This window comes from Zeugodacus cucurbitae, chromosome 6 (assembly GCF_028554725.1).
Source record: "Zeugodacus cucurbitae isolate PBARC_wt_2022May chromosome 6, idZeuCucr1.2, whole genome shotgun sequence".
Lineage (NCBI taxonomy): Eukaryota > Metazoa > Arthropoda > Insecta > Diptera > Tephritidae > Zeugodacus > Zeugodacus cucurbitae.
Window position 1 is genome coordinate 10,257,897 of NC_071671.1, and position 27,577 is coordinate 10,285,473.

General features: G+C 36.3%; 1 protein-coding gene across 3 annotated transcripts in view; it reads left to right on the forward strand.

Moving 5' to 3' along the window:
- LOC105210939 (uncharacterized) overlaps positions 1-27,577 on the forward strand; it is a 213,628-nt gene that overhangs the window by 126,433 nt on the left and 59,618 nt on the right. The window lies entirely within an intron of this gene.

Consider the following 27,577-nt stretch of genomic DNA (forward strand, 5'->3'; position numbering starts at 1 on the left):
TATCAAGATCTGATGAATATTTTCATTATACCATGGTGAGCACGTGCTTACTAAAAGCATATTTTGATTGGGTGATCCAAGTAGGGGTACTTTTTTAGTAAACATTTTTGACAGATCACGTGTGAGTCATGGTCAAACTGTCATGTTATTTTTGTTCAGTACTGTTTGGTATTTCATTATGGAAAGACTTGCGACTAAACAACTTTTACAAAATATTATCTATGAAAATTCACGTTTTGTAAAGAATGTGTTTCGCGCGCTTCGCTCAACTTATGGTCTACATAATCGGTCTACTAAGCGTACTATCACCCATCTTCAGACCCAGCATTCATTATTGGATAATATTTTACCGAAGAGATCATGCCCAGCACAAATTGCAGAAAATATATCAGCCGTCGCCACCTGCCACACATCGCATCAATCAATAGATTTATTCAGCGAACACTTCGGTGAGCCGATAATTTCACGTTTTGGGACGGTCGATTGGCCACAAAGATCGTGTGATCTCACTCCGTTAGACTTTTTACTGTGGGGATATGTAATTCAGGTCTTGGAGCAAAGCATCACCAGTTACCAGTAGAAATGTTCGAATGAAAATTGAACTAGACGGATGGACTGTGACGTAGACGCGACCAATATTTGAAAGGAATAACCTTTAAAAATAAATACCAAAGAATGTTCTTTCGAATGATAATAAACATTCCCCATTAAATCTGAATTTTCTGTGTTTTTTTCTTTAAAAAATTAGGCAACCACGAAATAGATCTCCCTATATTAACAAACAGTCGGAAAATTGGCTTTATTGTATAAAAACGGTTACAAAAATGTTGTTCAAAATATTGGCCGTCGCTAGCTACTACTTTTGACCATCTTTCTGGCAACATGCGTATTCCGTAACGAAAGAACTCATCATCTTTCGAGTCGATCCAAGTATCAATCAAATTTCTGACTTCTTTATAAGAACTGAAGTGCTCGTTAGCTAGACCGTGTGCCATCGATCGGAACAAGTGGTAGTCAGATGGAGCAACGTCTGGAGAATACGGCGGGTGGGGTAAGATCTTCCATTTCAGCGCCTCCAAATATTTTTTGACCACCTTTGCGACGTGAGGCCGAACATTGTCATGCTGAAGAATGACTTTATCGTGTCTTTCCTCGTACTGTGACAGTTTTTCATTTACTTCTCGGCTCAAACGCATCAATTGCGTTCGGTATCGATCTCCTGTGATGATTCCACTTGGCTTTAGCAGCTCATAATATATCACCCCCAGCTGGTCCCACCAAATGCAGAGCATGACCTTGGCGCCGTGAATGTTCGGTTTTGCCGTCGACGTGAAGGCATGTGCAGGCTTTTCCCATGACTTTCTTCGCTTAGGATTATCATAGTGGACCCATTTTTCTTGCAACTTGCAACGATTCGGGCAATTCCTCTTGGGTTTGAAACATCTTTGAAAATATTCTCCCTTCCACCACCATGCCGGTCTTCGACTTCATAACCACCATTCTTAAAACGTTGAAACCATTCACGACATGTTCTTTCACTTAGGACAGCCTCACCGTACGTATCCGAAAGCATTCGATGAGCCTCAGCCGCACTTTTCTTGGAAATAAAAAAATAAAAGCAAAATTACCCGCAAATGTCAAGAATTCGGCTCAGTTGAGAATAAGTTTGGGATGCAAACAGATCTCTACAAATATTTTTTTGTTGGGTTAATGTTGACACAAATGTCCAAGATCGATATAAAACGATTTAATCGATTAGTGCTTGAGACATCTATTGGAAAACGGTGGAAGCAAAGTTGTAGACCTAATATATGTATTTATTAATCTTATTTAACTACTAATATTTACTATGACTACATACGTTGTATCTATGCCATTTATCTTATGAAAAAAATTTTAATTCCATTTCTCCCATATCTCTCTCTTTGCAGGTATGTACATAAGTGCATGAGCAAAAGCAATAAGCTAAGTGAAAATTAGAGGCTAACAAAAAGTGTTGTAAGTATATTCGTGTACGAGTATATGCAAAGGGAATTATACATTTTTGCCTGCATAATCCTAGTAACAAATCCACGTCCACAAATCCACTGACAGCTGGCAGTTGGACACTCCACTGTGCCTGGCAGGAGATATGAATTTGCAACGACTTTTTGCGACGCGCTGACAACGGTCAAATAAATGCTGCTACCCAAAATGGGAAATCACTAAATTCCTCAAACAACTAGCCGGAAGGTTAATTTTTATCTCGGCTTATCAGCACCGAGTGTTTCGAGTTTTTTCACTTGAGACCGCTTTGTTGTTTATGCGGCTATGTTGCCAGCTCACAAATTTCTTGTTTTGTTGTGTGTTTTTCTAATTTCTTCTTTATTATAAGGTGATACAATAGAGTGCTCGAGGCGCACAAGGCCCGCTTTGAGTGGAGAGCAGTGCAAAAACAAAGTGGAATAAAATGAAAATAAAATTGTGATTTGCTGTGATGGTAATATTATTATAACTAGCCGCATAGCAAGCGGTTTATTAAAGTAATATGTGACATCTGGCAAGCTGTTTGGTGACGGTGTAGCGTATCTGGACTTGGGCGAACTTTTGATTTAGTATATGTGTCGGATGAAAAAGTTTGTGGAACAGTTTTGATTACTAAATTAAATTATTTGTTTAATCTCTGTGAGATTTTTGGACATGATGCGCTTATGGAAAAGTTTTAGTAATAAAATTATACTCTTTATATATACATAGGAAACGAAATATATATACGAGATATATGATATTTTGCAATTTTCCAAGTAATTATAATGAAATTACATGAAGTAGTGTCGTTCGTAGAACTGGTAGTATAAATTCAGGTAGTAGTATGGGCGTGGCATCGCCCACTTTTGGGTCCAAAAGTATATCTCTACAACTAATCTCCCGATTTCAATGAAATTGAATACTTAATATTTTCTTGATACCTTGATGTTACCGGCGGAATCGGTTAACAACTACGCCTACTTCCTATATAATACAATTTTGAATTGCATCGTACACTTTACAATATATAAATCAAGAACCAATGACTATATCGGAATAAAACCTAATTCAAATACTGCATTTGAGAAAAATTGTCGAAATCGGACTATAACTTTTCAAGGCCTCAGATATAGAATTGAAGATCTCGGTGCCAAAGAATAATTTTTTAACAAAAACATATGAAAATCTCTCTATTTTAAAGAAATTCAGAGATAATTATAGATAATTCTAATAATGTGTCTCTGGGCCAAAAATGTGTGAAGTTGGGTCATAACTTCCATTAGCTCCCATATGTCAAATATTCGGGGTTTTTAACTTCCGGTGTATTTTATACCGTATATATCGGGTAATATGTGTGATACGAGGGCTGCTATATACATATATTTCTGGCCTAATAATGAAAATAGGATTATTTATCAACGAAAATGGTTTTATTGTTTTTCAAAATATTCTCCATCAAGATTTATACACTTTTGCATGCGCTCAAACCAATTTTCGAAGCACTTTTTTTGAGCCTTTTTTTGAGCGATTGTCAAATTGTGCGAGATCCAACGAGAACAAACCTTTTTTACGGCCAGGTGTTCATGCAATATCGAATGTATGCTGGTGGGAGAAATGCATAGGCATGCCTTTATCTGAAGGTCTGTTACATGACGGTCTTGCATTATCAGTTCACGTACGGCATCGATGTTTTCTGGCACAACGGCTGTTTTTGGACGACCTTCACGGAATTCGTCTTTGAGCGAGCGTCGGCCACGATTGAATTCGTTGTACCAGTTTTTCACAGCGCTATAGGATGGTGCTTCATAGCCATACAAAGATTTTAGTTCATCGATGCACTCTTGTCGCGATAATCCATGTCGAAAGTTGTGAAAAATGATCGCACGAAAATGTTCACGAGTTAATTCCATTTTTTGGCCAAGATGATTTTTTTAATTCCCTGTAAATAAAACAATTCACGATTAAATGACAAAACGTTCTGAGTGATGTTATGCTAAAAAATGTCAAACTTTCCAATGGAAATGTCAGATTGCACCTGGCAACACTTAGTGTAGCCTTGGTCAGAAATATATATAGCAGTCCTAGGCGATTTTCGTGAATTTTTTTTTAAGAAAGTACTCGATCGAATGTTTCGAAGGTAATATGGTATAATTTAAGATTATTTTTTTTACAAAAATATTGAAAAATAACGTAGTTACTATGTGCTGTCTTCGGAGGTGATTAAAAAAGAGTTCCCCAACTTCTTACATGATTCCGGCCGAATGAGTAGCTGAAACAAACAAATTCAAAAAGTTTATTAAAGTTAAATGTATTTCCTATACAATGGCCTACAATTTTTGAAAAATATAAAAAATTAAAAAAATTGCGTAGTACTGAAAAATTGTCGTTTTTTAAGTAAGATATGGCGGTTTTTTTAATGCCGAATTGACAATTTTCAATCAATCAAAAAGATCGTAGGTCATATTCATTAATACTCAGTTTCAATTTGATGTCGATCGGTCAATTTCTCGTTGAGTTATGATGTCTGCAATTTTGAAAAATGTCGTTTCGATAAAAAAGCGTTTATACCTGCGAGCGGTTGCTCTTTAGAACGCTGCCATTCAAAACCTATTAAAGATACGTTACCGCTTTCACAGGATATTTTTGAAAGTGTAAGCTAACGAATATGCAAAAAATAAAAATAAAAAATTTGAAAAAGTAAATTTTTGAAATCGGTTGAGAATTATACCAGCACTCAGTTATTGTATACGATAATATTGTATAATGCAATTAAGGGGGGGTATGGGATAACGGAATAGTTTTATTAATAGTTTTTTTGAATAGTTTTATTATCATATTATTCAGTGACATTTCAAATATGTTTTACAAAAAATCAGTTTTACAAAATGTCGAAAATCAACGAAGTTGCAGCCACTTGAAGTAGGCACTCAACGGAATTCCGCACATTGCGGTGTCCCGGATATAAGATCGTAGAATCATCTGAAACACATGGGATAAAAAAAAATTAGTTCTTTAGAAGTATATCTCCCAGCCAATGGTGCTCTTTTAAAAGAAAAAAATTTTGTTCATTTTTTCAACGGTCGGTGAAGATAAAAAGTACGTTTTTAGCCCTAAAAATGCGCCATTTTTTGGCTGTAAAATCGAATAGAAGCAAAAAATAAATAAAATGGGACCGTTGCACAGTGTGAGATTTAGTCAATCTAGCATATCAAAATTAATTTTTATATGAAGTTGTAGAGATATGAACTTGAAACTTGGCACGAGCGTTAAGGAGATTATAAGCTTCAATATGGTGAAAAACAACGAGTTCCAACTAGTGTCAAAGGGGACTAGTTCCGAACTACCCTCAAAAACACTAGTTGGGGACAATTTTTTGTACACATTTATATTCAAAATTTCTTCTTATTTTCTCTTCTAACTAAAACTTGTCGATATATTGATATAAGCACCCACATACAACCATTTCTATAAAATTCTTCAAGTTTCGAACTTTAGTTTTCGATGATTCTTTGCAAATGAGAAAAATAAAAAGCTAATGTTGTTTCAATGTTGAATTTATTGATATCTAAAACATAATAAAAAGGAAAAACTAAAACATTCAACAAAAGTTCTTAAAAGAATGGAAAATATTCAAAATTAGTTATTAGTATTTGCTGAGTCTCTTTTTTCACAGGATCTCAGATACATTGCGGTAGCCATAGTTAATTGTTCCGAAGCTACATTTGATATTAATTGCATTTCCGTTTTTGTGTACTCGAAGCACTTTCAGCAAACTCTTTTTCTCGCTTTCCGCGTTGAGGTATTTGTTTTGAAGCTGATGGTGCGTGATCAAGAGCAAAATCAACAGCAGAAAATTTTGAACTTAGCCAAATAGCATTGTCATACATAAATCTTGCTTTATCACGGTGAGATTCGCTCCATCGCGATTGAAATTGGAAGCAAAGCTTTTTTATACGATCTTTAATTTTGGTATCGTCATCATCTGGTCCAAAAAATGATATAACGTGCTTTTCGACCGCTTCTGTTTTTTCACTTTTCACCTTGCTCAACCAAATCCAGAATAGTTCCTCTCGCGATATTTCACTCATACTAAAAAAAGGCAAAAAATGGGCAGGATTTTATTTTTTAAATTTGTTTTGGGCACATTAACAAAGATTCTGCTGGCATTCCCATCACGGAACTCCATGGGACTTGGAAGTTCTAGTCTATCAAATATTTGAAAATTTTAAAATTTGTCTTACCTTTCATGTGGTTATAAAACAATTTTTTCAAAATACTTGAGTGCAAAAATAAATATTGTATAAAACAAAAATTTTAAGTTTAAGTAATAACCTTCAATACAAAAAATATTTTAGGCCAAAAAAACCACTCACAACTTCGACCTGATCACTCAAACTTTAGTGATCAATGCAAGCTTGCAAATCAATTGTAGCATGCTATGCAATTGCACGTGTTTGATAGCTGTTATTACGCCAATAACATTTTTTTATTTTCTTTTTTGTTTGTTTTCGTAACAATTGGGGTCTCTTCTCACGTAAAAAAAAATATGAGCGAGTTACGAAAACATTTTTTTTTTTGAATTTCGAGATGCTAGATTGACTAAATCTCACACTGTGCGTTGGCTGGGAGTCAATTCTATGTTGCACAAGTGTGCAAAATTTCAATACGATCTTTGCATAACTTTTTGAGTTATCGTGGACACCGACTTCAGAAAAGGCGTTTCGAGAAAAACGCGTTCAAAGTTTTGGGATTCGTCAAATCTTTTCACATATTCGTGGGCACTTGGGCCGGTGGTGACTTCCATCTTTCTCCGAATGAGCTGAAATTTTGAGACAACATTCTTCAATAGTTGTACATTCGATTCAACAAATAAAAAAAAAATTATTTTTTAAAAAATTTTATTTTAAGTAAATCAATTGCGAGAGTATAAAATGCTTGGTTACACTCGAACTTAGCCCTTGCTTACTTTTTTCATTTCCACGTGTATGTTACTTAACAAATTATTTTTTTCTTAATAATATTTGAATAGCTTATTCGCCAAATTCGCCAATTGAAAAAAAATGTATTAATTAAATACCTATTTTGCATAACCCACATATACAAGCAATGTTACTCATACGCCTCAGCACACCTGCCTATGAAGTAATTGCATAGAGACAACCCGCAAACTGCAGCATCAATATACGCAATAACCGTGAACTTCCTTGAATATATGCACTTTACATAACTACTTCAGCACCAAAGCCACTTTCAATGCTCTCCAATGCTATCCAGCACACATACACACATATATTTACTTACAAATTATGCTCACGAGATTGTATATTATGCTCGTGCATTATTCATAGGCAACAGCTGAAGTACCAGTACCGTGCACGCGTACATATATACACACAATTATTCGGTAGAACGCGATGGCTCAGACGTGAACTAGGCGCTTATTAGAGCATGCGACAGCAGCATAGAGACGTGCTCGAGTGTGAATAACGCACACAAGTCAAGTATAAATGTCATACGAGTATATACATATATGTGAACACCGCGAAATTTCAATGCTTCAAATTTTAAATAGACGTGTAAGCAGTCAGCGTACAACGACACACGCACACCTTTAAACCCATAGACACACAAACGTAAAGTAGATTTTAACCGAAACTTTCGTTTCAAAAAAAGTAGCAAAAATTGCACGCGTGTGTGTGTGTGCCTTTGACAAACCACAGCGGGCAACAGCAGCTGCCGCATCCTCATTTAGGCGCTTCTATATAGTACTTGCTTTGAAGGGGCTCTGCCAACCCATCGCACGTTGGCAAACTTAATGAGTGTAATAATTCTCGAGTGGTTATTCAAAAATAAGACTACGAGCAAGCTCAAATCTACAAAGTTCTGCTAAAGTTTCAGTTCACAAATTTTTGCTGAGTGTCAACGTGGAAAAATCTCTGTGACAGTTAGCGATGACAGACTTGCCGGGGGCCATGAGCAATTAAGGGGAATGGCAAATGTATGATGTATGCATACTTTCTTCTAAAGTTTTTCTTTTTGGTCTGAGAATTGAAAAAAAAATACTAAGAGAGGAACAAGTCTACTAATCATTAATGTATTTATTTCGGAAAATATATTTTCATGAAATGTAAATATGGAATGAAATTCGTTTTTATACATATGTATATACATGAAGGTTCTGCAATCCGAGTGAAAGTGAAAATTAAAACAAGATGTGGAAATTGAAAAGTAAAATCGAAATTCAGTACACCAAATATCGGATTAAAAGTGAATTACAAAACCTACCTGATAGGCTTCCTTTTTATATGATTACATATCTCTTTTAGTCTTCAAGCCTCCAACCAAATGCTACATATTCATACTTTTATAAAAAAAATCACTCCTGCTGTACGTTCAATTAATTTGCTAACATTGCTAAACTCCCAGATGCATAGCTGTCAAAGCTGTTGTCAGAACTTCAGTGTACTTTGACAAATTACCGTACAATGGCTTATTATTTCCAAAGTTACAATATCAGTGTCAAACCGACGTGGGCGATATAACTTTCTCTGATTTGATGAGTATTAAAAAAATACAAAATTTCCGTTCTTAGTTGATTCAAAGCTGTTTTGGTCCTGGTATGAAGCATTTCCAGGTTCCAGCAAGACTCATTTAGTGTCATTTAGGTGTCATTTAGTCACCTCAATCATATGCTTCCATAAGTTCTTCTTTGTGGGGGTCAATATTCTGTTGATAAACCAGCTATGACTATCATGTGTCACGACCTGGGGGGTCTTACAATGCGTACTATATGTTTTAGGGTCGCTGAATCCGAATCCGAGGTCCCCCATCAGATCAGGGTTTTCAGATAACCCCAGGAAACCAAAATGAGGGACAGCGATTTTTAGAATTCATTAGATTCGCTTGAGACGGGGGTTTTCGGAGACGCTGATTACTAATCCGGTGCCGGTTTTTCAAGATTCAAAAAGACGGATCCAATATGGCGGACGGTTTTTGAAAAATTCATCGGAATCGCTTGAATTTCGTTAGTCGGGAGTTTTCGGGGTCGCTCTACAGGAATCCCCACATATATAAATTATCAGAATGACGAATGGAGTTGAAATCCGATTGTCTGTCCGTGCAAGCGATAAATTGAGTAAAAATTAAGATATTTTAATGAAACTTGGAACACATATTCCTTGGCGACCTGAGGAGGTCGCTTTCGAAGATGGGCAAAATCGGTCCACTGCCACGCCAACAAAATGGCGAAAACTGAAAACCTACAGGGTGTCATAACTAAGCCATAAATAAAGTTATGAAAATAAAATTTAGTACATGGGATCACATTAGGGAGGGGCACATTTGGAAGTAATTTTTTGAGAAAAGTGGGCTTGGCCCCGCTTCAAATAGAATATGTATTGAAAGAAATCAGATAATAACCAAGTCCACCTCAAATACAAAAGTTATGTTGTAAATGACTAAAAGTGCGTTAACTCACTAACGAGAAACGTCATAAAAGCTAAATTTTACATAAGAAATGGAAGCTGCACTCAGATTTTTTAACAAAGTGGGATATGGGCGTGGCGTTGCCCACATATGGGTCAAAAACCATATCTCAAGAACTAGAACTACTCGACCGATTTCAATGAAATTCGGTATTCGGGTGGAATATGGGCGAAATCGGTTCACAACCACGCCTACTTCCCATATCACTCAAGTTTGAATTCTTCTGATTCGTTCACTTTATAATATATACATTAGGAACCAATGAAAATAGCGGAATAAAAATTTACACTAATACTGTATTTGAGCTGTGACATCACTTGTGGAAAAATTGTCAAAATCGAACCATGACTTTTCAAGGACTCTGATATCAAACATGAAGAACTCAGGGCCTAAGGGTAATTTTTCACTGAAAATATAGGTAAATCTCTCATATATTTTAATGTAATTCATTCCCTCTGAATTTTTTTTCTTATAATAGTTTGTCTTTTTACCAAAAATGGTTGAAATCGGATCATAAATTTCCCCAGATCCCATATACATACTTAATTATAGGTAATATACAATTAAGTGAGCGTATAGTCTTCAATATATTGTATCTTGGTGGTGAAAACGAGTGAAATCGGTTCAGGAATTACCTCAGTTCCCATATACTATTATATTTATGATGATTTTCGTTATTCTATTGAACTTTGTGCCGAATATATGGGTCGAATTGTGTTATCTTTATAAAATTACATCAATAAGTTGCGAGAGTTTAAAATGTTCGGTTGTACCCGAACTTAGCCTTTCCTTACTTGTTTTTGAATATTTTAATTAATTAAAACTCACCAAAAATAGTCGAGAAAAAAAGGAAAGCATAAGTAGAATAGCTATTAAAATGACAATCAAGTTCAGGTATCTAAAACTGGCAAGTAGTTTTATCCGGGCAAATAAATGAACAGCAAGCACAACAACAATAATAACGTCATTTTTGAATAAATAAATTATTTAATATATTTTCATATTATTTTCTCAAAGTATTCAGCAGTTTTACTAGCGGCATTTGGATGTCGCTTAGCAGAGCGCAATGAGCCGAAATGTTGATTACTGCATAATTAAGTTCATTTTGTCCAAAATTTGTGAATTTCTTTGTATGTATGTATGCACAAAATTCATACAGATAAATAAATATCTAATTGTGTGAAAATCCATTGTTTAATGAATAATTAATGAGCTGAAGATTTGGAGAAATCGAAATCAATTAAGTCGTGTGCACTTAGTAATGAAATTTAATAATGTATTTATACTATACATATCTACATATTTACACTGGTTACAAAAATATAATTTAATTTGCATGTTATTTGACGAACTTTTACTAAAAATATAAACTAATTGGTAGAGTTATAGACAGTTTGTATAACTTGGTAAAAATGTTTTATTATACATTTAGATACATGTATTATAAGGAAGAGATTTATTATACCCTGAACAGCGTATATTAAGTTTGTCATGAAGTTTATAACACCCAGCAGGAAGCGTCGGAGGCCCTATAAAGTATATATATAAATGATCAGTATGTTGAACTGAGTCGATTTAGCCATGTCCGTCTGTCTGTCCGTCCGTCCTGAAATATTGCAGATGTTATTTTCTCTTCAAGAGGCTGCTCATTTGTCGGAACTGCCGATATCGGACCACTATATCATATAGCTGCCATACAAACTGAACGATCGAAATCAAGGGCTTGTATGGAAAACTTCCGCATTTTACTACATATCTTCACGGAAATTTGGTGTGAGTTATTCTTCATAGAAATAATTTAATCTCCGAAAAAATTGTTCAGATCGGTTCACTATAGCATATAGCTGCCATACAAACTGAACGATCGGAATCAATGGCTTGTATGGAAAATTTTCGCATATGACGTGGTATCTTCACGAAATTTGGTGTGAGTTATTCTTCACAGAAATAATTTAATCTCCGAAAAATTTGTTCAGATCGATTCACTATAGCATATAGCTGCCATACAAACTGAACGATCGGAATCAATGGCTTGTATGGAAAACTTCTAATGTAACGACCTTAGTTCTATATTCCCATTATATTAACTTGTGAGCCTAATACATTTTTTGTGCTAACTAACAGGTGGCAACCCTCTCCCACTCAAAAATACCTATATTCTAACTTGCTATACTTTATAAATTCTTGTGACGTAAAACTTCCAAAGATTACCATCTCTTACCTAGGACTTACCTAGTAACTTTTTTGACCGAAAGCATCAGAACATTACACTGATCCAGCTTTTTTTGAGCCGGTACAACTTACATATCGCTCAAAATGTGGTATCGCTCGACAAAATATCATTGCGGTCGAATTATTCCTACTAAAGACATTATGAAATCGGCATTTAATTTGCCACCCTGTGTTATTTGTATTTATAAAACATCAACGCGTAATATTATCATTATTTTATTATTAAAGGCATTTGTACAAAATTCAATTTGCAAACGAAACTTCCTCTCCACCATTGGCAGCTACTTTTTATTGATTCTCCTTCTCATTATATTTTTCCTACTCAAACTCATTATTATTACTTGTGTGTGTGTGTTTTTTTTTTACTTTTACGTTTTCCACAGTTAAGTTGTTTGTTCGGCGTTTGCTTTCAGACAATTTCAATGGCAGCAACTTTGCCGGCTCAATCAGTTGCATTCAATGCTCTTCTGTGTGGAGAATATAAGTGATTTCCTTTCAATCAATCCGCTCGTTGGGAAATTCTCTCTGGTGAATTTTTATTTTATTTATTTCTTTGTAATTTACGTCTGCGTCTTATAAGTTTGTCTGGCAGTTTTGCCGTTTCCGCCTCTCACTATTATTCGTCTCTCAATTTCCAGCCAAGTTATAGTTTTCTGAGAATTAAAGCACATTTCAATAAAAGGCAGAAAAATTGAATTTATTAGGTGCAGTTGAAAGCAAACAAATATCTAATGCAGTTGCACAGAGTGGCCCAATAGCCAATTGAAAATTGGGCGATATGGAAATCATCTTGAATTAGTGAGAATGTATACACGTAAAATCCTTGTTGAGAAATAGTTAGTTATAAACCAATTTACTTTTAAACTATTTTTCAAATCTAATATAAAGCATAATCTCAACTACCCCTACAATCGGCTTTGCTCCTTATAAATTGCTGGAATTTTTTGGTGTTGAAGTTGTATCCTATGAAATAAAAATTGACAGTTTGAGAGTCTCCCTTTTTTTATTGAAAAAATGAATGAACTTTAAACTATTTGATAAGTATATATTTATATTACCGAAATATATTCGAAAAGGACTTATGCATAAAGTTTTTCTAACTCTATTATAGATTCTTGTTAGGTATTACTTTATCAACCACTTGAAGAAATGTAAAATAGATTCGAATCAGGGACCAGCTTTAATAAAATAGTAGTCATAAGTCAGTAGGAGCTCTTCTCAAAATTTGAGTAGTCTAAGTACACGAAGTCGTGAAATAAAAAAATACTTTAGATAAGAAAAAATCTGAAATCGCTTCAAGCATATTCCTGGAGTTATCGATAACAATCGCTCTTATAAAAAAAACCTCGAAAATGATCACGTTTCTATGAATAAATTTAGGTATCAGGTAACTTTTTAATGTGCTTTCCTGTCATAAAATTTACATGGAAAAGCAACAACAAAGTTATTGTGTGAGATTCAATACAATAGAGTATGCATATATCTCAGTAAAGTGGTATAACCGCTATTTTCAATGCTACCAAGTTTGGTTTTACCGATTTTAGACCAATAAAGTACAGTTGAACTTCCTTCGCTCGAATCACCATAATCCACAAACAAACTTCGAGTTAGAGAGACTTCCTAGTTATGGAAGTTATAACTTGTTTCGCCACAATCCAAAGACTGTTTTTTTCCGTATACTGAATTAAATGGTGAATACTTTAAAATTCGAAACAAATTATTTTACTATTAGTAAAACCTTTTATAGAAAACCATTAATTAAAGGATGTTCTATCAGACCCAAGAACTAATGAGTAAGATTCTTATTAATTTTATACATTTATAGGTAGATGAGTATGAATGAACGTTATTATAGTTACCGATTTTGTTGTTCTTATACTCTCGCAACAAAAGTTGCTAAGAGAGTATTATAGTTTTGTCCATATAACGGTTGTTTGTAAGTCCTAAAACTAAACGAGTTAGATATAGGGTTATATATACAAAGTGATCAGGGTGACGAGTAAAATTCAAATCCGGATGTCTGTCTGTACGTCCGTCCGTCTATCCGTCTAGACGTCCGAGCAAGCTGTAACTTGAGTAAAAATGTAGATATCTTAATGAAACTTGGAACACGTGTTCCTTGGCACCATAAGAAGGTTAAGCTCGAAGATGGGCTGAATCGGACCACTGCCACGCCCACAAAATGGCGATAGCCAAAAACACATAAAGAGCTATAACTAAGCCATAAATAAAGTTATGAAAATAAAATCTGGAACATAGAATCGCATTAGGGAGGGGCATATTTGAATGTAATTTGTTTGGAAAAATGGTCGTGACCCCGCCCCAAAAAAGGTTTTTTGTATATATCTTGCAAACCAATAAAGCTATATAAACCAAACTTTCTGCAGTCGTCTTTTTTAGCCACTTCCTAATACAGTCCAAAAATGAAAGAAATCGGATCATAACCACGCCCACCTCCCATACAAAAGTTAGGTTGAAAATGACTAAAAGTGCGTTAACTGACTAACGAGAAACGTCAGAAACACCAAATTTTACATAAGAAATGGCAGAGGGAAGCTGCACTGAGATTTTTTTACAAAATGGAAAATGGGCGTGGCGTCGCCCACTTATGGGTCAAAAACCATATCTCAAGAACTACTCAACAAATTTCAATAAAATCCGGTACATAATATTTTCTTGACACCCTGGTGACACTTGTGAAATATGGGCGAAATCGGTTCCCAACTACGCCTACTTCCCATGTAACTCAATTTTTAATCCTTCTGATTCCTTCACTTTATAGTGTATACATAAGGAACCGATAAAGATAGCGAAATAAAACTTTACACAAATACTGTATTTGAGCTGTGACATCACTTGTGGAAAAATTGTCAAAATCGAACCATGACTTTTCAAGGCCCCTGATATCAAACATGAAGAACTCAGTGCCTAAGGGTAATTTGTCACCGAAAATATAGGTAATTCTCTAAATAAATTGCGAGGGTATAAAATTTTCGGTTGCACCCGAACTTAGCCTTTCCTTACTTGTTAATAATTGTAATTATACATAACTGGAGTCGAATCATTGAATTTTAAATTCAAATTATTTTAAAATTCCTCTGCTAACAAACAGATTAATAAAAGTGTGACTTAGACAAGCTATTCTCATTTTAAATAAGTTGAACATTTGTTGTTGTCATATGCAGAGGAGAATTCAAATATTCATACAAAAGAACAAGCACTTCGGTGACTACAAAATTGCTGGATTAAAATAAAAATTCGTTTAAAAAGAATTTAAAAGGTGATTTGGTCGTTAAGACCGCGCTACACTGCGCTCAGAGCGTAACAAAACTAAATTTTGTGAAAGCACTCACTAATTTTAAAATATATGCGCAATTTTGTGCTAGCACAGCGTAGCAAGAAAGCTGAGTTTAGTTAGTTAAGTCTCTGTGAGTAAAGAATTTGAATAAGCGTAACACGGCTGATAACAACCCTGTAGGAAATGCTTAATTGATGACAAATATAAGATATTTTTGAGAACCGATCTGAATATATAGTTATTTCAGCCAGAAGTTGATTATCTACTCTGAATCGGAATCAGATGGGGTCTAAAAAATATCTGTACTTGAAATTGCAGAAATTAAAAGTAACCCTTTTCCTGCAGGGTTCCTACTATATAGAAGAGTCATTGCAGTGTGTGTGGGAGACCTTCCCCACCTGTATTTACATATTAGAAAAGGACACGCAGACTGCAGTGGAGCGCACGTAAACTGGTGAATTTATTTCATTCGCTCCGAGCGTCGACTAATTGCAGTTTAACAAGCGTATGACGACCACTTTGCATAGATATTTATATAGTTGCATAACAGCTGCTAACACAAAACGAAAAATTGGAATTCTGAAATGAAAATCTAAAATTCCGCATACATTATAATAAGCGTCAAATTACAATAAGGATATTAGAATTTACCAACCAACTTAGCTTCAATGAACCTGTATTAGACTTAGGTGTGATTAAGATATCACCCATAAAATAATTCAAATACATACATATGTGTTTCTTCTCGCGGTAAACGAAACAAAAATGTTTGCTGATACTTGATATTACTATATCGTAGTACGAGCACATGCTCCTAGACGCCTACTATTACTAGGTCTACAACTTTCGTCCTCGTTTCCAATAGATGTCTCTAGGGTCAAGCACTGGTCGATTAAGTTGATTTTTTTTATATCGATCTTGGATATTTGTGTCAACATTAACCCAACAAAATATTTGTAGAGACCTGTTTGCATCCCAAACTTATTCTCAACGGAAAATGTCACTTTTTTAACCGAATTTTCGACGTTTGCGGGAATGTCCCTAGGGTCAAGCGCTGGTCGATTAAATCGATTAAATCGTTTTATATCGATCTTGCATATTTGCGTCCGAACAAAATATTTGTAGAGATCTGTTTGCGTCCCAAACTTATTCTCAACTGAAAATGTCACTTTTTGAGCCGAATTCTCGACATTTGCGGGAAATTTTGCTTTTTCTTAATTCCAAGAAAAGAGCGGCTGAGGCTCATCGACATTTGTAACCGTTTTTATACAAAAAACCTAAAAACCTGTAAACCTAATACACCGAATCGGACTCCTATTTATATTTTTATCGGGTTTGGAATTGGACATGTCCACAAATTTTAGATACATGGATAAAGAACAATATCGATTTTTAGCAAGGAAATCGGGCAGATCAAGTTTAGACCTTTAAAAAACGTATTTGCCGGACTGATTAAAGAAGTTGAAACATCACAGCGTCCAGAGTATCGAGCTAACAGGGAAGGGTATGGAAAGGGATGTTTTCGAGATTTTCTCTTTTGATTTGTAGACGAAGTATTTACTGGTCCTCGTGTTGAGTTGATCAAGTCTACTAAAATATTCAGACCGCAAAGGTTGTGCATGATTGAAAAGGCGTTTCATATCCAATTCCCAAAATCGTTTATAATCAATACATTACTGAGTTATACCAGTTCTTGTTCGATACGAAACAATTCAGAGTCTTTAACTTAGTTAGAATTGATAGATGTAAATAATTTGATGAATATACTAGGTGGAAATATTTGTAGAAGTGTAAGAAATGTTCTTATATTATTAAAAATCTGTGCTGAACTCTTTCGTATTCACAAAATAAGCGAGTATTATATGCGAAAAACTGTTTCTCTGTATAAGCCTCTACAGTTTTTATGCAACTTATTTTCTAAATTTTATTCTGATATATCGGCATGAATCTATTTTTCGATATAATTCGAAACCTCTACCTAGATTGCCGTTAAAAATCACAAAAGATGTAGTGAACTAAGAGAAAATTGAAATTATTATCAGTGAGAAAGAGTTGTACAACTCTCATGTCATTGCAAGTGAGAGCGCAATGCGAAACGTCAAAAGCTTCTCAACATTGGCAGATGACTGGAGAAGGTTTTGGCGTTGCGCAATTGGGAAGTCTGGAATGTACAGATGGAATGCGCATTTCAAATTGATATAAAAAAAAAAACAATTTTGAGGCGCTCTCACACTGGAATATGGTGGATATGCCTGTCATCTATACTGAATGACAGATACGAGTATTCTACATATTTTCGTACATGGTTGTAAAAGTCATCGTATTTTTATTTTCTCGTCAAATATGCAAACGAAATTAGTTTCCTATGTCAGTGGAAGCAGCTGTGCCGTGTGAATTAAGGAGGTTCGGAGCGAAGCGTGACATTTTTTTGGCCTGACTGTAATTTGTAACTAGATTTGCACGAGTACATCACGGCATTACAACTGTCACATATTTTGTCAGCAGTCACACAGCACCTAGCTCCTGCGCACATTCACTTGTAGAAACCTTTTTCAGTCAACTTTATTATTTCATTTAAATGTTTTTTTGGTAGCATTCCTCTGCCACTTGCCGCACTCGTAAAGGTACTGCGTTGTGCTTATAATGTGCGCAATAAAAATTTAACATTACAACCCGGTGAGGAAAAAGGCACATTTACATGGAAGCACTACAAAGGTATGTGTTTCTCGGTCCCCAGCAGCGTGTTAACCAGCGTGTTACGTAAGGTCGACAAGGTGGTAATTGTTAAACGGCTAGTGCTGTCAAGCTTATAAAATGCCAAATTTCACAACTAGTTGACTTGTGTTGGCATATTTAAGCATTGAAATTTGTAAGCTGGCGTGTGTATTAGATTACTGTATGCTAGTGCGGGTGTATGTATGGGTGCTGCGAGCATCCAAAACACAGCCTGGAGATATATGAGCTTTTAAATATTTTGTTATTACTTGCCTCGTTTTATTTACAAATATTCCCTTTTTGTTTTGTATTTTAATATTCTCTTTACGGCTCCTTCTACATTTGCCGCTGGCATGCGCTGCAGCCTTTGCCGCTTGTCAAAGGTTGAAATTAAAATTTTATTAAAACAAAGCTGAAAAAAAAAAACAAAATGAACCCATAAAATTGTAATGAAAAAGGCTGGCAAATATTATTGACTGCTGAGTTTTATTACTTTCAACTCACACCAAAAACAAAAATGTTTAAAATACCACGAAATTCCTTCAACTTTGATCCGACCTTACTCTGAGTAAGTGAGGCATGCAGCTGTCAATCCTGGCATTTTCTAGATCAGATGATAAGATATAATTATAACATTTTATATTTGGCCTTTATACCAAATTAATTAAATTATTTAAAAAGATTTGAAGTCAAGTACGAAGGGTACTATCTTCATTGTTAGACGTAGAAACCTGAACCTATTCAATGAACCATGTCATGAAGATCCTTCGTGTTCCAGCCAAATTCTGTACAGCGATGGGATCCATTTCGGACCCAATGAATAAGTAAACCAGCAAAATTAGCACATTTGGGACAAAGAGCAACCTGAACATTTTCAAGATCTGCCATTTCATCCAGAAAAAACAACGGTTTGGTGTTATTTGTGGCTCGGTGGAATCATCGGTCCATATTTCTTCAAAAATGTTGCCGGTGAGATCGTAAAAGTCAATGGCGACCGTTATCGCGCCATGATAAACGACTATTTGATGGCGGAAAATGAAGCTCGTGATGTCGGAGACATTTGGTTCCAACAAGACGGCGCCACTTTCCACACACCGCATCAATAAATGGATTTCTTGAGAGAACACTACGGTAAGCCGATAATTTCACGTTTTGGGCCGGTCGATTAGCCAGTGATACACACCGTTAGACTTTTCTGTGGGGATTTGTAAATCCCGCTGCGATTCATGACTTGGAGCAAAACTTCACGCATTCCATTCGCCAGTTCAGTTCAGTCCTGTCGAAATGCTCGAACGAGTCAACGATAATTGGGCTCAACGGATGGACCAACTGAGACGTAGTCGCGGCCAACATTTGAAAGCGATAATCCCAAAATAATATACGCCAAATCATGTTCTTTCGAATGATAATAAACATTCCCCATTAGAATTAGAATTTTCTGTGTTGTTTCTTCAAACAAGTAGTGAACCTTGAAATGGATCACCCTTTATTATTGTACTGTATAGTGTGAAATACCCTCATAATACAGCTAAATGATTGATCAATTATTTGCTAATAACTGTCTTATATTCACTTAAAGTTAAAAGTCTTCTTCATGGCTCTTTATGGTCAATCATCAATAATTTCCAATAAAATCTTTTCCGCCTCAGTTTGACCACCACTTAATGCCTGCCAATTGCAGCAAATTTCAAGTTGTATACATTTAGACACTTCACTTCACTCAATATAGCAGCAAACACTTGAGCACTGAACCGAAAGAGTGCTTGCACTTGGAAAAGCAGCAATTCCAAGTGAAGTGCTAAAGTACTGCAGTAAAATGAAGTTTCGATGATTTCGAAGGTTTTCAGGCACTTTTTAGAGGCTGGAAGATTTAAAGGGGCGCTCATGTTGTATAAAAGTGTTATTGTATTGCAACTTGTATGGGGAAATGCTTACACATATATAGAAATATATTTTGTTAAAAAAAATATATATATATTGAACATTCACTCGAGGCTATCAAAAGAACTCTTTAAACATTTGTTCATTAAAATAGTATCTCCTTGAAATTGGCAACAGCAAGATCAGGAAATTTCAAGCGAAATTGGGTACCATGAGCGCTTTATTACTACCACGTCCGTGTCTTGAAGCTACTCATGCTCCCTGGCTTCCGGTTCGCCTGTCGGCCTTGCTCCACCTCCGCCAGTGCATGAAAGCAGCAATTTTCTTAAGAATATATTTTTACTTCCTGTGCTGCGCCAATGCTTCTGAGCCTCCGTTCTACTGCTGTTGCCAGCGACTCGACCCGACGCAATCAAGGCGCACTCGGTGCGAACGAATACAAAGAAAGCGGAAGCACAAAATAAAAGCTTGCGTACAAATACAATATATATACTCGCCTGTAAGTATATATGCACTGCCTTGCCTTCCAAGGAAGAAAGCGCAAAATTTATTATCTGCATACCACGGCAGCAGCAACAACAACAAGAAATAGTATGTGTATATATAGACTGGCTGTTAATGCATAGTTCCGTTTTGCCGCTTTGCCCTGGTAGTTGGCGAGTGTTCAAGGAGCACGAAATTTTCCAGCCGAGTGCCGAATTCGCTGCTCTCTAACAAATCGTAAAAATAATATTTTTAAATTTTTATTAAAAAGTTTTGTGTAAAATGCGTGTACACACACACACACAGAGTAATTTTTTAATATTTTTACATGTGCATGTGTTGGTTATTGTCAAGCACGACAATTTTATGGCACGCCAAATGGCATGTTATTGTTGAACTTATCGCTCCGCATAGCAGCACTTAGTTCGGAGGCAAAATATGAAAGCGTGCTGTCCCCATCTACTCTGCAGACACTCCTCTTTACTGTAATTATAATTTTTTATTGAAAATAACACGCATACCGTTATTCACTTTTCTGTCAGGTTTTTATTCAACCTACTTTACTACTTTAAACTGATGCGACAGCTTGTTATAAGCCAGCGCTTGTTGTGCTGCCTACTTTTAGGCGTGTAGTCTATAATAAATCATGTTCATTTAATTACATTATAATGCACGCAAAAGTGTAAATTATGGACTATGTAAAAATACTGTTACATTCATAAATTAAAATTTTGGACAAATTTAAGAACATAACTCTCTTTAATAATATATTATACTTATAAGGAGGAAGCGATTAAATAAGAACATAACTCTCTTCAAAAATTTATTATCCTTGGAAGGAGAAAACCTTAAAATATGCAAATTCGAATTAAATTTTCACTTGAAAATAGCTTTAACATAAACTGGATTCCATTATATTTTTGATTCTCTATAGATTCTATCTAAGTCGAAAGCAATTGAAAGCAAAGCACAGAGCCTCAACATGTAGGTTTTTAGATGCAACTTGATAAATTAAATATTTAAACTGAATTCAAGTTACTTTATTTCGATCCTTGTGATATCTGAGTAAAGTACCGACATAAAAATGTCTTTGATAAAGTCAAATGGAAATCTATATATTAGGTGGGCTTCCGTTTTTTTGCTTTTTAATCAATTCAAGTGTTACAGTGATCGGATTTAGTTCAAATATGCGCCGTTTCGTTCGATAATCTGTTTCCATCTAGTCGGAAAATTCATAATACCCCCTCTCCTTATTTGCGAAGAACTCGGACAGCCACTTTTCACAAACATTTTTTGAGTTCAACTTTACGCCACCAAGAGCGTTCGCCATGGACAGGAACAGGTGGTAATCACTTGGCGCCATGTCCGGGCTATAATGTGGATGTGAATAAACCTCCCACCCGAGCTCCCGTAGCATCTGACAAATCATCAACGAAGTGTCTGGTCTGGCGTTGTCCTGGTGGAACACTACACCCTTCCTATTGGTCATTTCTGGAAGCTTTTGGTCGATCGCCTGCTTCAAGCGGTCCAGTTGTTCGCAGTAGATGGTAGAATTAGGCGTTTGGACATATGAAGCAGCTCATAGTGGATGATTCCTTTCCAATCCCTCCAAACACACAGCAAAACCTTCCTGACTGTCAATCCCGGCTTGGCCACTGTTTGGGACGATTCACCGGCCTTCGACCACAACAGTTTTCGCTTGATATTGTCGTATGTGATCCTTTTTTCGTCGCCAGTCACCATCCGCTTCAAAAATGGGTCGTCCATTTCAGCAGCATATCACAAGCGTTGTTGCGGTCTAGACGGTTTTTTTGAGTCAAATCATGCGACACATAAACATCAAGCTTTTTTGTGTATCCAGCCATCTGCAGATGGTTTTAAAATTGTTTGGTGACTAACTGCCATCTCCTGGGCGATGTCACGAGATGCCACATGTCGGTCTAACTCGATGTTTTCCATTATTTATTCGTCGTTGTCACAGGTCTTCCGACGGCTGGCTTATCCATGGTGTCGTTTTCACCCGCTCTGAATCGTCGAAACCATTTCTCCGAAATTCGAAGTGATAGAGTACCATCCCCCTAAACACCATTAATCTCACGGAACGTTTCTCTAGCGGATTTGTCTTTAACTAAGGAAAACTTTAAAATAGCGCGAATTTCGGCGTTAGTGAACTCCATGTTTACACGTCTATTATTGTTGAACGCAATATCCAAACTAATCATGCATAGCGTCGTTTTGTAGGTTATGTCAAGTCCTCTGAAAGATATAGTACTGCCAGATACGAGCTCTGTAGCGCTTTATACATAGCCGCGAAATGCAAAGGACAAAACGGCGGAAGGAAGATATTTCAACCTAATATTATGCCTTTTATGCATTACCTTAAAAATATTAATTTCGTCTTAATTAAAATGTTTAAATGTTTTCGAATTCAAGACAACTAATGAAATTTTATTTATAAAAGTCAGAATTTTGTAGTCGCATCTCATGTATCGAAAAAAAAACCTCCAAACCACCAAAAATCCGCTTAGGTGTTGTATGGCTATGCCTCTGCTTCATCGGTATGGCTGATGTGCGAGATCCAGCGATGTGTCAGCATTGATTTCTCAACGATGAGACAGTCAAAAAAGGAGTTTTGTGATGACGCTCTTCCGTTTAAATGATATTGCGGAAAAGCCAATTGGACAATAAGCTATTAAAACCCCTACAACCAGGATAAAACCAAACTTGAAGGGAGTACTCTGTGAGGCTTCTTTAGTTTTGTGTTTCATTTAACATTAAGTATAAAGGCAATTCATACAACTTATTTAATATTATAATATTGTACATAATTTATTAATCTTGAAATGTTAAAGTTCAAAGGCGCCAATTGATCTTTGAAGACTTAAAAGTAAAGCAACTTGAATTAAAGTCACCAATCAATACAGCTTGTCAATACAGCAAATTTTTCAATAGTCTTCATAAGATATTATTGCTTTACGATCCGGTATCCCACTGTTATTTGCTCGTCTTAGACAGAAGGCCTTGTGTTTCACCTAGGAACTTTCGAACAAAAAAATATATATATAAGTCAGGACAGAGTTTATCGGTATTCAGCATATATGACATGATCAGCATATATGACAAATCTTTTAAAATATATTCCAACGGAAGATTAGTGCAAGTACGTTCAGATTGCGCTGTTGTGGTAATCGCTTTTAGTTGAACGATGTTCTTATAGGTTGAACTGTTAGAGAGTTACTCGGGGGTTTTTGGGGTCGCTGATTACGAATTTGAAGTCAGTTTTTGAAAATTCAAAATGGCGGATACACTAAAGAAAAATATGGATAATAAATCTTATTTCGGTTCTTTGTTTGAGAAGAGTACATTTTGCTTAAGTCCTATGCTGAGTAATTGGATCTTGCGTGTGTCTGCATCCAGGGCACGTGGTGACGGTGGGCAACGGAGATTGTCCGCTATCCGACTAAGTCCCTGGATAACGGCTTTGATGCCGTCATGGCAGACCCGCGTAAGAAACGTGTTACGATGCAGGGACTCGGAACCCCAGTATCGGCGGTTGAGAGTGAGAAAGCAGGCTCTCAGGCGTCGTCATCCAACAACTGCAGCTCTTCATTGGTGGGAAACTTGGCTAATGTAGAGTATACTGCGACAAGACAAAGTAACAATCTATGTCACAACTGCGATAGTAATCGCGATGTGTTTTGTTATATCTGCTGCAAGTACGACATCAAAGTCACGTACAAGGCAATTTTTGATTTACAAATTGATGAGAATGCATGGGTTCCCAATATAATTTGCAATTCTTGTAAATCAATGTTTAACCGTTGGAAGAATTATTATCCATATTTTTCTTTAGTGTACACTGAAGACTTCATGGAGCAGAATTCGATCGAGTAAAGAATACCTCCATCAGGACAAATCGCTAAAATAATTTCGACTGATACCTAAAATTCTTTCCACAACCATTTTGAATTTTTAAAAACTCATTTTTAATTCGTAATCAGCGACTCCTGAAACCCCTGAGTAACGAATTTCAAGCGAATCCTATGAATTTTAAAAAAAGTCGTCCGCCATAGTGGATCCGCCATTTTGAATTTTCAAAAACTGACTTCAAATTCGTAATCAGCGACCCCAAAAACCCCCGAGTAACGAATTTCAAGCGAATCCGATGAATTTTTCGAAAACGTGTCCGCCATATTGGTTTTTTGAGGTAATGCCAAAATCCTGAACTGATGGGGTTAAATGGACCTCGGATTCGGATTCAGCGACCCAAAACACATGAAGTCTACATAGTGAGACCCCCAGGTCAGAACCAAAAATTTTTTTTGTGTGGCTGTGTAGTGAATACTATATATCTTGGAAATTTTTTCCAATACTAACTTCTTCCAGACCCTGTATTAATGAGAGGACCTTATATTAATTTATGCTTAAACTTTATAAGTCACAATAAATTATTAAAATATATATATGTAGTATACAGAAACCATGAAACTTGTGTAAATACTTCATTCCTTTCACCACTGAACCACATGAAGCACTTAACAGTCGTCGAATAGCTGCAGCAGGTGCAGTCCACATGTGTTCGCTTTACCACGACAATAAATTTGATCTCCATTTTATTGCAGGAAACTTTAAGCACTGCACTTGCTACAGTTTCATACACTCACACATATACGCGTACATAATTATATGTTATAAGAGCTTGACAGTACAATAACAGTGGCAGGCAGGTAAGATTGACGAAGTGGCGAGTGGGATAGGAAGGTCATTGATAATTAATGTGCTTGCGGTGTTAAGCGGAGTAAATAAAAAAGAAATATTATTTACAATAAAAGCAGGGCGCTGAGTGAAAGATGATTAAAGCAGACTTAAGGTTCTCTATAATAATATAAGATAATATATGGTGAAAAGCTCTTGTGAAATTAAGAATTGAGCACAATTTGAAAAATTCACGACATAATTTCAGTTTTGAGGAAAGATTGGTGAAGTTGAACTTCCATTACTCGAACTTCTATAACTCGTAGTTTTCCATAACTCGAACTCTTGAATTGGCAATAGAAGTCAAAATTCATACAAATTACTTTACATAACTCGCAGTCTCTCTAGCTCGAAGTTTTTTGTGGATTAAATTGATTTGAGTTAGGGAAGTTTAACTGTATATGTATTGCACCCTAAAATTAATATTAATTATATATTAACTGTAGTGCAGTACCGTTAATTATTTAAAATTAAAAAAAATGAAAATTTCAATCCAATTCTTGTACATGATTTTAGTGAGAAGTTCCTCCTACCTGGAAATCTATGCAGATGGACTGACGTGTAGCCTACAACACCTGCTGTTTTTCCGCATAATATTCTCTACTCTTCTATGTTGATTTATTACCCACTTATAGACTGTTCATAAGAAGGCTATCGGCACGCCTTTCAGCGTCATTAACAGGAAATTCACTTTGCCGGTGTAACGAATATTTTTATACCCTGAACAGGGTATATTGAGTTTGTCACGATGTTTGTAACACCCAGAAGGAAGCGTCGGAAGCACTATAAAGTATATATATATAAATGATCAGTATGTTGAACTGAGTCGATTTAGCCATGTCCGTCTGTCTGTCTGTATATATACAAACTAGTTTTGAAATTTTGCTGTTATTTTCTCTTCAAGAAGCTGCTCATTTGTCGGAGCTTGTATGAAAAACTTCCGCATTTTACTACATATCTTCACGAAATTTGGTGTGAGTTATTGCTCATAGAAATAATTTAATCTCCGAAAAAAATTGTTCAGATCGGTTCACTATAGCATATAGCTGCCATACAAACTGAACGATCGGAATCAATGGCTTGCATGTAAAATTTTCGCATTTGACGTGGTATCTTCATGAAATTTGACATGGATTACTGCTTAAGGTAATAATATAATCTCCGAAGAAATTGTCCAATTACCGTGAGATAAGCCTCCTCAACATCGCGTATAAGGTTCTGTCGAGCGTACTGTGTGAAAGACTAAAGCCCACCGTCAACAAACTGATTGGACCTTATCAGTGTGGCTTTAGACCTGGAAAATCAACAACAGACCAGATATTCACAATGCGCAAATTTTGGAGAAGACCCGTGAAAATAGGATCGACACACACCATCTCTTTGTCGACTTTAAAGCTGCTTTCGACAGCACGAAAAGGAGCTGCCTTTATGCCGCGATGTCTGAATTTGGTATCCCCGCAAAACTAATACGACTGTGTAAGCTGACGCTGAGCAACACCAAAAGCTCCGTCAGGATTGGGAAGGACCTCTCCGAGCCGTTCGATACCAGACGAGGTTTCAGACAAGGTGACTCACTCTCGTGTGATTTCTTTAACCTGATGCTGGAGAAAATAATACGAGCTGCAGAGCTAAACAGAAAAGGTACAATCTTCTATAAGAGTGTACAGCAACTGGCGTACGCCGATGATATCGATATCATTGGAAACAACACCCGCGCCGTTAGTTCTGCTTTTTCCAGACTGGATAAGGAAGCGAAGCGTATGGGTCTGGTGCTGAACGAGGACAAGACGAAATATCTCCTGTCGTCAAACAAACAGTCAGCGCATTCGCGTCTTGACTCCCACGTCACTGTTGACAGTCATAACTTTGAAGATGTGGATAATTTCGTCTACCTGGGAACCAGCATTAACAGCAATAACAATGTCAGCCTGGAAATCCAACGCAGAATCACTCTTGCCAACAGGTGCTACTGTGGACTAAGTAGGCAATTGAAAAGTAAAGTCCTCTCTCGACGAACAAAAACCAAACTCTACAAGTCGCTTATCATTCCCGTCCTACTTTACGGCGCAGAAGCGTGGACGATGTCAACATCCGATGAGACGGCACTAGGAGTTTTCGAGAGAAAGGTTTTGTGCGGAAGATTTAAGGTCCCTTAAACATTGGCAACGGCGAATACCGCAGAAGATGAAATGATGAGCTGTATGTGTTATTCGACGACATATACATAGTCCAGCGAATAAAAAGACAGCGGCTACGCTGGCTAGGCCATGTTGTTCGAATAGATGAAAGTGGACCAGGTGGAGAGGGACCTGGCTTCGCTTGGTATAACCAATGGTATAACCAAACTGCCAGAAAGAGGGAGACGTGGCGCGCTGTTTTGGACTCGGCTATAACCGCGTAAGCGGTGTCTACGCCAGTCAAGAAGAAGAAATTGTTTAGATCGGTTAACTATATAACCCTAATGTTTCTAGCAAACAACCCGGCTAAAAAGAATTAGTAAAATGTTTTCTTTTTTTACTTACTTTTCTTACGTCTTTAGATTTGCTTAAACACATAGTTACTAAAAGAAATGCACCTGTGAAGGGTATATTAGCTTCGGTACAGCCGAAGTTAACGTTGTTTCTTGTTTTCTTTTAACAATAATTTCGTAATAAGTGAGCTTTTTATATTATTGATGGTCTGACGTAAGAGAACGAAAGGATGCCTGACGTGATCCCCGAG